Genomic DNA, 13,774 nt, shown 5'->3' on the forward strand with positions numbered 1-13,774 from the left:
TGCTAAAAGGTTGGAGGTTACCCAGATGGTATATGAGATTTTGCTTCTGCACCCTGACAGCAGCCTCGTCATGGCAGAAGAGGAGGCCTTGGCCCAACATGTCGGACCGGGAATGGGGATTGGAATTAAAATGGTTGACAATTTCAAAACCTCTCTCACACTAGGAGGTGTGACTATAGTGATCCAGGCTGCATCATCTTCAGTGGATTCCTTGGATGTTATTAGATCCTAGAGCAAGGGTCGGCTGGTGGCGCAGTGAGATCAGCGCTGAGCGCGAGAACGGAGGTTCCCGAGTTCGATCCGGTGACAGACCGCTCCCGAGCGCGCTCTCCATCCGCGCCGGGTTGATGTCGAGCTCGCAACTCGACCTCGTAAAATAATATTGCGAAATGACTGTGTGAGGAGTGGCGCCCCACACAGCCTTTCAAACTGTGCCTTGTAAGGCATGAAAATGCCCGACGCTGGCCTCTCACCTCTGAGTTGACGTCGTCATCAGCAGCAGCAGCATCAGAGCAAGGGCTCCATCTTGTGGTAACACTGAATATTTCACCGAATGATTGCGGAGATCAATAGACCTCATTACAGCCCTTGTACCTTCTATGCTGCCCTCTCTCTGTAACTAACACCATATCCTGCATTTTGTCTTCTTTTTACTGAGTCAATGTAGTTATATATGAAATGATATCATTGAACAGGACACAAACAAAAACCTTTCACTGTACATTGGTAAATAGGACAAAGAACAGTACTTTTACAACCAACACATCTAAAGATGGTCTGGGTGTAGCCCACAAGTGCTGCTACACATTTTGGAACCCACACTGCTTGACAGAACAACCACGGAACATAAGCAACAAAACAACAATAAGAAAACACACCCCTTTCCTCTTTCCCAACACACACACATGGACAGTCCACCAAATCCAGTTCAGGCCTCTGGGCCTGTAGTTTTAAACCATAAAACCATAAGACAAAGGAGCAAAAGTCGGCCATTCGGCCCATCGAGTCTGCTCCGCCATTTTATCATGAGCTGATCCATTCTCCCATTTAGTCCCACTCCCCCGCCTTCTCACCATAACCTTTGACGCCCTGGCTACTCAGATACCTATCAATCTCTGCTTTAAATACACCCAATGACTTGGCCTCCACTGCTGCCCATGGCAACAAATTCCATAGATTCACCACCCTCTGACTAAAAAAATTTCTTCGCATTTCTGTTCTGAATGGGCGCCCTTCAATCCTTAAATCATGCCCTCTCGTACTAGACTCCCCCATCATGGGAAACAACTCTGCCACATCCACTCTGTCCATGCCTTTCAACATTTCAGGCTTTAGAAGTCAGGCTACGGCTTCTGGACTTCCGATCAACTCCTGGGCGTCAATTCTCAGGACCGACCCCCGGACTAGGCAATGGCAAGAACCCCGAGCTCCAAAGTGCAGAAACCGACTAGACCTCGTGCCTCCTCATACCTCCAGCTCGAAATCTAATCAATTTAATGCTTCCCTCTCATATAACCCTCTATTTTTCTATCATCCATGTGCTTATCTAAGAGCCTCTTAAATATCCCTAATGTATCTGCCTCTACCTCCACCCCAGTGTGTTCCATGCACCCACCACTCTGTGTAAAGTATCCTACCTGTGACATCGCCCCTCTAATTTCCTCCAATCACTTCAAATTTACGCCCCCTCGTATTAACCATTTCCACCCTGGGAAAATGTCACTGGCTGTCCACTGAATCTGTGCCTCTTGTTATCTTGTACACCGCTATCAAGCCACCACTCATCCTCCTTTGCTGCAAAGAGTAAAGCTTTCGCTCACTCCATCTTTCCTCACAAGACACGCTCTCTAATCTAGGCAGCATCCTGGTAAATCCTCCCTAAAGCTTCCGCATCCTTCCCATAATGAGGTGACCAGAACTGAACACAATACTCCAAGTGTGTTCCAACCAGTGTTTTATAGAGCTCACAGTGCTTGTACACATAATGATAATAATTCTGTTCCTTTTTCACTGTTGAGATATCATTAAGAATCACCAGGGAAAAGCTGCAGAAAGTTGTTAATCAGCCGGCTCCACCATGAATGCCAGCCTCCCCAGCATCGAGGACATCTTCAAAAAGCGATGCTTCGAAAAGGTAGCAAACATCATTAAGGACCCCATCACCCAGAACGTGCCTTCTTCTCATTGCTACCATGAGGGAGGAGGTAGAGGAGCCTGAAGGCAAAAACTCCATATTTTAGGATCACAGACAGCTTCTTCCCCTCTGCCATCAGATTTCTGAATGGTTACCTCAGTCTCCGGCACACATTTAGCTGGGGTGCCTAAGACTTTTGCATGGTACTGTAGTAATTTTATGTATTGCACTGTACTGCTGCCACAAAACAACAAATTTCACAATGATGCCTGTGATATTAAACCTGATTCTGATGCTTTTTACTGGATGTTTTGATGTGTATGCAATAAATAAATAGATCAATAGATATATCAATCGATCAGTCTAAAGCTGTAGGTGGTCAACGTTTCAGGCTGGGACTCTGCATCGAGAAATCTAGTGTTTCTCTTCATACTTTCTTATTTCAGCTGAATGGCAATTTCCTTTCTGTCTCTGAGTAGAAGTCTCGATTGTAGAGTGGGGACAAAGAGCTGTGTTGATGGCAGGTGAGCTCCTTTTGAAATCAGAGGGAAGTGGAGAGGAGCAGCAGAGATAGTTTCTATCAGAAGCCTGTGGTACTCAGAGATAAAAGCTACTGACGGCCACACAGGACAGAGCAGCCCACTTGATAGACACCCCATCCACAACCATTCACCCACTCCACCACCGACACACAGTAATAGCAAGTTTGTACCAACTACAGGGCAAAATGCAGCAATTCATCAAGATTCCATAAATTCCATTGTATGATTCCATTGTATAAGTTTTTTATAAATTCTATAGAATTTTTTTATTTTCCTCTGAACACCTGCAAGAAAATGAATCTCAAGTTACAATATGGTGGCATACATTCTTTGGCCACTTTCTGTTAGATACCTCCTGTACCTAATAGAGTGGCTACTAAGTGTACGTTTGTGGTCTTCCGTTGTGGCCCATCAACATGTTGTGCATTCAGAGATGCTCTTCACACACCACTGTTGTTACACATGGTTATTTAAGTTACTGTTACCTTCCTGTCAACCAAGATGGCAATGATTGAACAGGCGGACGAAGTTACTCCGAACTCAACGGCTGTGAAGGCGGATGAAGGCTGCAACAAATCCACCAGCTCCAATCGTCGTGGTCTCCATGCCATTGGGATCAGTTGGTTGATTTGTGAAGTATCGTGTGCTTCTTGGAGTGCAACATCAAGTACACGTTAAACAAATACACGCACAGGCGTTTTCATTCTGTGGGCCACTTCTTCAGAACAAAGACCATCATCCTCGACCTCGAGGGATAGCCACGACGATCTTCCTGTCAGCTTGAACCAGTCTGCCCATTCTCCTCTGCTCTCTCTCATTAACAAGGTGTTTTCGCCCACAGAACTGTTTTTTTATCACAACCTTCTCTGTAAAATCTTGTGTGGCATCAACAATCGTTCCATGGTCAAGGTCACTCAGATCATTTTTTTTAGATTATGAGAACACTCAGTCCTCTTTTATTGTCATTTAGAAATGTGTACATGCATTAAGAAATGATACAATGTTTCTCCGGAGTGATATCACAGAAAACAGGACAGACCAAAGACTAACACTGACAGAACCACATAATTATAACATATAGTTACAGCAGTGCAAAGCAATACCATAATTTGATAAAGAACAAACCTTGGGCACGGTAAGTAAAGTCGATCGACTCCCGAGCCCCCGATAGCAGACGGCGAAAGGGAGAAACTCCCTGCCATAAACCTCCAGGCACCGTCAACTTGCCGATGCCTTGGAAGCAGCCGACCACAGCCGCCACTGAGTCCGTCCGTTCGAAAATTTCCGAGCTTCCAACCAGCCTCTCCGATATAGCCTCCCGAGCGCCATCCTCTGCCGAGCCCCTTCGACCTCTCCCCGGTTGCTGAAAAATGCAAAGCTGAGGATTTCGGGGCCTTCAGCTCCAGAGATTCCGGTTACCACACAGTAGCAGCGGCAGCGAAGCGGGCATTTCAGAAGTTTTCCAGATGTTCCCCCGTACTCTCACGTCTGTCTCCATCAAATCAGAATTGTGCACGGTCCCCTACTTGACAGATAACAGACATCACCACCGAAGTGGCTGCGCGTGCTGTCATCGCCCTGCCATCTTCTCCTCCTTCTCCCCTTTCTTCCCCTTTCTGACGTTTGGTCTGAACAACAACTGAGCCTCTTGACCGTGCATGCAGGCTTTTATGTATTGAGTTGCTGCCATATGACTGGCTGATTAGTTATTTGCATTAACAAGTAGGTGTACCAAATAAAGAGGCACCGAGTGTATGCGTTGGGTGGGATTAAAGCTTTACAGTACAGAGCCAGGCCTTTCAGCACAGCTAATCCAGACTTTCATCATATTGCACTGGAGGTCTTCCCAGCATTCATCATCAATCACTGTGACCCTCTCTCAGCTCCTCTCAGCAGCTGTTTGTCCAGCCTTCCCTGAAATCAGAATCACAATCACAATCAGGTCCCTTGTCACTGAAATAAGGCATGAAATTCTTGGTTTTGTGGCAGTAGTACAGTGCAGGTATAACAAATAACTATAAATTACTATAACTAAAAAAGATACGTAGAGCAAAAGAGAAACATTGAGGTAGCGTTTATGGGTTCATTGTCCATTCAGAAATCTGATGATGGGGAGGAGAAGCTGTTCCTGAAGTATTGAGTCTTCAGGCTCCTGTTCCTCCTCCCTGATGGTAGCAGTGAGAAGAAGGCATGTCTTAGTATTGCATTTTTGAACACACGATTCTCAGGATTATTATGCTTTGTAACTCCAGAAGCTAATCGAGATAAAAACACGGGAGCCGGGGATACCGGAATGCTTAGTTTATCTTCAGTGAGGTGCTCACACGTGACACGTTGGTGTCACGACGTATGCCATTCACATTCTTCTTCGTCTAACCCATAATGCTTCATTAAACCAATATTGCTGAGATATTGACTACACTTCAAGAATAGGACAGCAAAATAAAAGGTGAGAGAACAAATATTAACCACGAGATTCTGCAGATGATGGAAATCCAGAGCAACACGCACAACATGCTGGAGGAACTCAGCAGGCCAGGCAGCATCTATGGAAATGAATAAGCAGCCGATGTTTCGGGCTGAGGCCCTCCTTTAGGACTGGAAAGGAAGGGGGAAGATGCCAGGATGAAAAGGTGGTGGAGGAAGGGGAAGGAGTATGACTAGAAGGTGATAGGTGAAGCCAGGTGGGTGGGAAAGGTAAAGGGCCGGAGAGGAAGGAATCTGATGGGAGAGGAAAGTGGACCATAGGAGAAGGAGAAGGGGAGGTAAGAGGCCAAAATGGGGAATAGAAGAAGAGGGGAGGGGAAGGGAATATTTTTTTACCAGAAGGAGAAAGCAATATTCATGCAACAGATTGGAGGCTACCAAGACATAATATAAGGTGTTGCTCCTGCACCCTGAGGGTGGTCTCATCTGATTGTCCGCAAACTGCTTTGCAAGTGAACAGCTACTGTGTGTCCCTCTCTGTATCCCAATCATCTCCTTCCCTATTCTCCAAATCTATTATGCAAGTTCCTTTCCAATTCTGTATTCTCACCCATAGGTGGTGTCCATTGTCCATTCAGAAACCTGATGGTGGAGCAGAAGAAGCTGCTTCTAAAACATTGAGTGTGGGTCCTCAGGCTCCCTGCACCTCCTCCCTGATGGTAGTAGTGAGAAGAGGCCGGATACGGGATAGTGAGGGTCACTAATGATGGATGCCGCCTTCTTGAGGCTCTGCCTATCGAAGATGTCCTCAGTGACGGGGAGAACTGTACCGGTGATGGAGTTTTTATGATCCTGTGCCTTGGTGCCTCCATACCAGATAGTTCAAAGTAAATGTATTATCAAAGCACATATTTGTCGCCACTGAGTTTCATTGTCTTGTGGGTATACTCAATAAATCTATAAAATAATAACCATAACAGAATCAATGAAAGACCACCTAACTAGGGTATTCAACCAAAATGCAGAAGAGAACAATCTGTGCAAATACGAAAAGAAGAAATAATAGTATTAAATAAGTAAGCAATAAATATTGAGAACATGAGATGATGAGTCATTGAAAGTGACTCCAGAGGTTGTAGGAATATCTCAGTGACGAGGTAAAGGAAGTTACGTGAACTTGGTTCATGGTTGAGGAGTAGTAACTGTTCCAGAATCTGGCGGTGTGAATCCTGAGGCTCACTGTGGATCAATAACTGTTTATACAACCATGAGATTTGTCTACTTACAAGCAAAAATGCATGGGACTGTGTAAATGCTTCTTAAACACCACCACCTTATCTCCTTCCACCAGTACTCCTGGCAGTGAATTCCAGCCACCTACCATTCACTAGGAAAAGAGAACTTACCCCACCCATCCTCTTTAAACATTTCCCCCCTTACCTTAAACGCAAGTCCTCTAGTATCTGACAATTTGATCCTGGGAAGAAAATTATGACTGCCTACCCTGCCTCTGCTGTTATATTTTGTAACTCCAAAACAAAAAGTAAGCAAGAAAAAGACTGAGCCCAGGAGAATGGCTCTTAGTTTCATTTTTACTTTAAGTGAGCATGCACTGATGTGGTGACGTGATGACATAAGCCATTTATGTACTTTTATATATAACCCCTAATGAATTATTTAACAAACAAGAATGTTTAATCAAACAATTTATTTACAACATTACTGAAATATTAAATGCATTATAATCCTCCCTGCTTTGCTATAAACTCCAACTCAATATAGAATGCATCTTAACATATATACATATACACAATATATAACATATAGACATCCACAGCATTGTAAATTTTCAGTTGTCCCATTCAGGCCGAATGATTTAATCATGATGGAGATTTCTTACTATTGTGGGATAATGCCTTTCCTGACAGGGTGGGGCTCACTCTGCTTGGTAGATGAGACTTGTGGCTATGAAACAATCTCACATGGCGATTGTAGGAGCTGATTCTGGGACTGTAGGTAGTGGTTCTGACATCGCTGGACAACTTTCTTCAGGATGTTCCATCAGCATTTCCTAATTGGTTGTCCTCTTGAATTCAATCTTGTAGTTGTGTCCTCTAAGAAACAGAGCCCATCTCCACATTCATGCTGCTGTTGTTAGTGGAATGCCCTTCTGTGGATTGAAAATAGACACTAGTGGTTGATGATCAGTGATGAGGGTAAACTCTCTCCCATACAAGTACTGGTTGAAACGTTTTACACCCCAGACCAGATTCAAGACCTCTCTGTCAATCTGTGCATAAGTTTTCTCTGCAGCAGTAAGGAAACATGATGCAAAGGCTGGATATCTACAGGCTTCAGTTCAGTATCTTTGAAATGTCATTCCAACTCATTTTGTGGAATGAATGAAACAGCCCAGCCAGTGTCCAATTCCATTTTAATTAATTTGACTTTCACCTCTGGTGTCAGCCATATTGTTTGTCCATTGTTTTTATTATGAATCTCAAGGCTACCCATCCAGTGCCAATTAAGAGGTTCAAAAGTTCATTTATTATCAAAGTACACAACTCTGAAATTCTTCTTTTCCACAAAACCAAGCAAGAAAAGAATGGCAGCAAGATCATCAAGCCCCAAATCCTTACTCCCCACACAAATATGAACAAAACCAGAACAGGCACAGCAACCCCCAGATCCCCTTCCTCACACACAAAAAAACGAGAAAGATCAGGTGAAAAACACAGAACATAAAAAAACTGTAAGACCGAAAATAAATCCAACTCCATATCCAAAACACAGAAAAACTGGGTACCATTCTCTGGGCCAGCGGCAGTCAATTCCGTCACTGTAGCGGAGCGATCTCACCGGCCATTAAAAGGGCAGCCTCTCCCCTCCGACAGCAGTGGCGATCTCACCAGGGGTCAAAAGGCAGGCAGCTGGCGCTCACTTCTGCATTCACCTCGATGTTTCAATCTCCCTTGTCGCTTTAATCAGCGAAAGATGGAAGATTTAATTGATGAAATGGAGTCAAGCATCGGTCCGCACCCTGCATCTTTCTCACCGCAAGCTTTGCTTATGCTGCCTCTGCCTCCCAGAATCCTCTTGGAGACTGCAGAGCACTGAAACACCCAAACAAACTCCAAACTGCAAATCACAGGCTCCAACAGTTCCAGGATAACATTCAAGATGAAAAACAAACATGAAAGACATAAAAGAAGTGAAATATATGGTCTCGTGAACTATCCAGAAGATGTTTACCAAAGGACCGTTGTATATAGATTTTATCTTGACCAGTTAATCTCACCATTATCAAATTTCTTATCAACAACCAGCGGAGAGGTGCTCTTTTTGACACTGCAACCTGACTTAACTTTTTCTCTATCCTATGCAGACCATTTATTTTTGACATGCTCTTTGCATGTGACCAACTCTTGCATTTTCTGCACATTTTGCCTTGGTTGGGTGTATGTGGGCCCCTACCATAACAGTAAGACAATTTGTTCATAGAAAACCATAGAAACCATAGAAAAACTACAGCACAGAAACAGGCCTTTTGGCCCTTCTTGGCTGTGCCGAACCATTTTCTGCCTGGTCCCACTGACCTACACACGGACCATATCCCTCCATACACCTCCCATCCATGTATCTGTTCAATTTATTCTTAAATGTTAAAAAAGAACCCACGTTTACCACTTCGTCTGGCAGCTCATTCCACACTCCCACCACTCTCTGTGTGAAGAAGCCCCCCCCCAATGTTCCCTTTAAACTTTTCCCCCTTCACACTTAACCCATACCAAACCAATTTCTATTTAGACGTTGCAATTTTGTTCACGCTCACTTTCATTCCTGACTGCAATTCAATTAATCTTTGTCAGCTGTTTCCATTGATACAGCAATTTCAACTGCTCCTTTAAATGTTATGTTTCAGTTCGGGGCCATTTTTGAATGACTTCTTGTAAGATTCCACAAAGTAAACGACTCTCAGAGCATCATTAAGCCCATCACTGAATACTGAGTACATGAGTTGTAAACCATCCTTGAAAGTGAGTCCAGAGGTTGTGAAGTCAGTTCAGTGTTGAAGTGAGTGAGGTAATCCATGCTAGTTCAGGAGCCTGATGGCTGAAGGAATGGCTGACCTAGTGGTCAGGGACCTAATGCTTCTGTACCTCTTGCCTGATGGTAGTAGTGAGAAGACAGCATGGCCTGAATAGTGGTGGGAGGGGGATGGTCTTTGATGATAGGTGGTGTTTTCTTGTGGCAGTGTTTCTTGTAGATGTGCTCAATGGTGAGGAGGACTTTTCCTGTGATGGACTGCACTGTATCCATTTCTTTTTGTAGGCTTTTCTGTTCCTTGGCATTGGTGTTTCCATACCAGGCTGTGAAGCAACCTGTCAGGATATTCTCCACTGTGCACCTATAGAAGTTTGTCAAAGTTTCAGATAAGATGTCAAAACCACGCAAACTTCTAAGAAAATATCGCCTTCCTGCCTTGTACCAGTAGATCTCTGCTCCCTTGTACACCACAGGAGAACAACTTTTGAGATGCCAGTGAATTGGATCTGGTTCAAGGTTGGGTTCAGGAGCTGCACTTCCGAGAAAGGGCAGGTGGAAACCTGCAATCTCTTGCCATGACAGCCTCAATTGAAGTCTCAACCTCAGTTTCAATGTCTATTCATTTTTGCCGGAGATTTTTGATTAATGGAAGGATTAAAATCTGAGGAGTCAAGATCAATTTTTAGTTCATTTTTATGGTATGGAAATCACTGACAAGGCCAATGAATGATTGCCCATTCTCCATTGCTCTTGAGAAGGTGGGGGTGAGCGGTGAACCGCTGCTGTCCTGAGAACACAGAACAGGACTTTATTCTCTAGGGTGTAGGAGAATGAAGGGAGATTTCATAGAGATATAAAAAAAATTAGGCGTGGTATAGTTAGGGTAAATGCAAGCAGACTTTTTCCACCGAAGTTGGGTGAGACTGAAACTAGAAGTCAGAGGTTAAAGGTGAAAGGTGAAACATTTTAGGAAAATATAACAGCGAGCATGACACTTTAAAGCATGAGCGAACTGGGTTCAATTCCTGACACTGTCTGTGAGGAGTTTGCACGTTCTCCTCATAACCCTGTGGGTTTCCTCTGGGCGCTTCAGTTCCCTCCCACTTTGCAAAGACGTGCCGGTTTGTAGGTTAATTGGTCACATGGGTGTTACTGGGCAGTGCGGGCTCACTGGGTCAGAGGGGCCAGTTCAAATTCAAATCAAATCAAATTCAAGTTTAATTATCATCCAACCATACATGGATATAGCTGAGCGAAACCGTGTTCCTCTGGGGCCAAGGTGAAAACATACACAGTACTTTCAAAATAGTGAGCTAAAAAACATAGTGACAAAAAAACACATATATAGTCCAAGACCCTGAGTGACATGTCCCACAAGTTGATTGTACAGATTCCCGGCAGTGTCCAGGCACACACAATCTGGCATGTCATTCCACTGATCTATCACAGGAGGGAAGAACTGAAGGGAGAGGCCAGCCCCCAACCCAGCATGGCAGACACCACGCTACATCGCCTCCGGCGTCCCTCTCCTGGACTGCGGTAGCAGGCAAGTCCGTAGCTTGGGGCCTAGTCCTCACTACAACTGAGGCCACTCAGCTCCCACGCCACCTTTTATCCATCAAACAAGGGAGACAGGCCTTTGGTACCTTACATTGCCAACGTCCAACATGGCCATGCGATCACAAGAGAAACATTCAAGACAACCACCCACAGTTACGTCGCATGCTGCATTCATGCACCAACTCAGATGCCTTCGAGTGGCAGGCGATGTCACGGTTTGCACCCAGGCCCATTCCTCCAAACCCAGTCCAACTCCATCGACGTGTCAGGTGGCTCCTCCGACACCCTGGACACCCCGGCCGGCTCCCCTGATCAACAAGCAGCTCACTGATGACGTAGACCTGCAGCACCCGAAGCTCTCGGAGCCCAAAACCATCTTGTGATCATAAAAAAAACACCTCACAAAGAAAAAAGCACCTTAGGTTGGCCCCCGAGAGACTGCTGTGTCTGAACGTGCCGCCAGCTTACCAGAAGTTCCTGTTACCATGCTGCACCTCAAAAAATATATAAAAATATATAAAAACATGAGGGGGATCTTCTTCACTCAGAGGGTGGGGAGAGTGTGGAATGAGCTGCCAGCAGAAATGGTGGATGTGGTTTCAATTTTAACATTTAAGAGTAATTTAGATAGGTCCATGGATGGGTTGGGTGGTGGGGTGGAGAAACATCTCTACCAAAGGAGGTGTAAGGCACTCCTTCCCTCCGCTAGCCTGCAGTCACCCTTGGGCAAGGTGTAGCACCTGTTTAGCCCCCCCCCACCCAAATCAGGGTCACATGAAGCCATGGGAGCAGGTGGCGGATGGTCTATGAGCAGCCGGTGCAGATCACAAGTCCTGGTTGTGTGACCACTGACACCAGACAGACAGTCTCTGAAGAGTATTGATAATGACTGGGAGTCACCCGTCTTGTAAAGACACTGCCCAGAAGAAGGCATTAGCAAACAACTTCTGTAGAAAAACTTGCCAAAGACAATATTGGTCATGGAAAGGACATAATCATCTATGTCATATGACACGGTACATACCATATGAGCATAGATGGAAAGGGTATGTTGGACGATGTGCAGTTCAATGGGACTAGCCAGGTTAATAGTTCAGCACAGACTAGATGGGCCAAAGAGCCTGTTTCTATCACTCTATGGCTCTACAGCATAGCAACAGGTCCTTTGGCCCACAATGTCTGAACTGATTGTGATGCCAAATGAAACTAATCCCATTTCTCTGCTTGTGATCCACATCCATGTATTCCACCATGTCCGTGTGTCTGGCCAAATGTCTCTTCAATGCCACTATCATGTCTGCTTGTACCACCACCATCACCTCAGGCAGCAAGTTCCAGGCACCAGCATTCTCTGTGCAACAAACTTCCCCTTCTCATTTCCTTTGAACCTGCCCCCTCTCACCTCAAAGCTAGACCACCTAGTATTTGGCATTTCTATCCTGGAATAAAGATTCTGTCTCCCCTATCTACTTTCATGAATGACTAAGGGGTAACTCCACTTTCCCCAAAGCTCTGAAAGTCCCCAATCAGAGCCTCATCACCAGTTGCAGGTTAGAGTCATACCCAGGATAAAAGACTAAAGACTAAAGATTAACATGATGGGAATTAGTGAAGTTCATTGGATAGGTACTGGAACATGTCAGAGTAGAAATAAAACACTAATTTATTCTTGTGGAACATCCCATACTAATGGAACAGGAATTCTTATGGATGAAAACATGGCAAAAAGTGTTTTAGGACATTGGGCAATATCAGAAAGAGTGCTCCTTGTTAGATTCAGAGGACAACCATTTGATTTAGCAATGATACAGGTATATGCACCAACAACAGTTGGAACAAATGAGGATATAGATAAATTCTATGAAAAGCTTGAACAAGCAAAGAATGGATGCAAACTCAAGATATTGTTATTGTCATGGGAGATCTAAATGCTAAAGTAGGACAAGGTGCTGAGGGAAATACCATAGGAAAATTTGGACTGGGGAAGAAATGAAAGAGGTGAGAAATGGGTCAAATGGTGCAAGGTGAATAATCAGGTCATTATGAATACCTACTTTAAAAACCATCCAAGATGCTTGTAGACCTGGAAAAGTCCAGGTGATAACACCAGAAATCAAACTGACTTTAATACTATAAACCAAAGATTTAGAAACTCAGTGACTCAATGCAAACCATATCCAGGTGCAGATTGTAATAGTGACCATAACCCAGTAGTATATCATGTAAAAGTAAAACTTAAAAAACTAAAGAAGCAAAAACCTGAACAATCTCTTAACTACTTGTAATTAATTAAAGAAGAAAACTTAAGACAAAAATTTACAATTGAAGTAAGGAATAGATTTCAAAGTCTAGAAATAGAATCTGTTGAAGATGATAGCAATCATGTAGAAATGAAATTTAACTCTCTAAAGGATGCCTTGGTAGAATCAGCAAAGTCAGTGAATCCTAAAAAAGAAAAAAGCACAAAGACTAAATGGATGACAGATGAAATCAAAAATCTAATGGAAGAAAGGAGACAGAAGAAAGCAAATCCTATAGAATGTAAGTCCTTAGATAAAAAAGTTAAAAGCTCATGTCAAAAAGCCAAAGAAGAATGGTTAAACCAGGAATGTGAGCAACTAGAGAGAATCCCTATTACTGATCCAAAAAGGTTACATCAACAAATCAAGAATATCACTGGTAAAAAGCTCCTCTGTTCTTCAGGTGGATGTTTGAAAGCAAAGGACAGTATCATTATCATGGAAAAAGATGAGATTATGAACAGATGAACTGAGTATATTCAGGAATTGTTTGAAGACGATCGATGCAAAAAACCAGAAATTAAGAAAAACATTGAAGGTCCAAGTATTTTAAAATCTGAAGTTCGTAATGCAATAAATAAGATGAAGAAAGGAAAGGCAGCAGGTCCTGATGAATTAGTAATAGAACAAATTATCGCCCTTGAAGATTATGGAATTGAAAAACTTACTGATTTAATCAATGACATTTACGAGACTGGAATAATAACAGAAGAGATGAAAAAATCAGTATTTATCACTCTTCCTCAGAAAACCAGAGCAATAGG

This window comes from Mobula birostris, chromosome 7 (genome assembly GCF_030028105.1).
Source record: "Mobula birostris isolate sMobBir1 chromosome 7, sMobBir1.hap1, whole genome shotgun sequence".
NCBI classification, from domain to species: Eukaryota; Metazoa; Chordata; class Chondrichthyes; order Myliobatiformes; family Myliobatidae; genus Mobula; species Mobula birostris.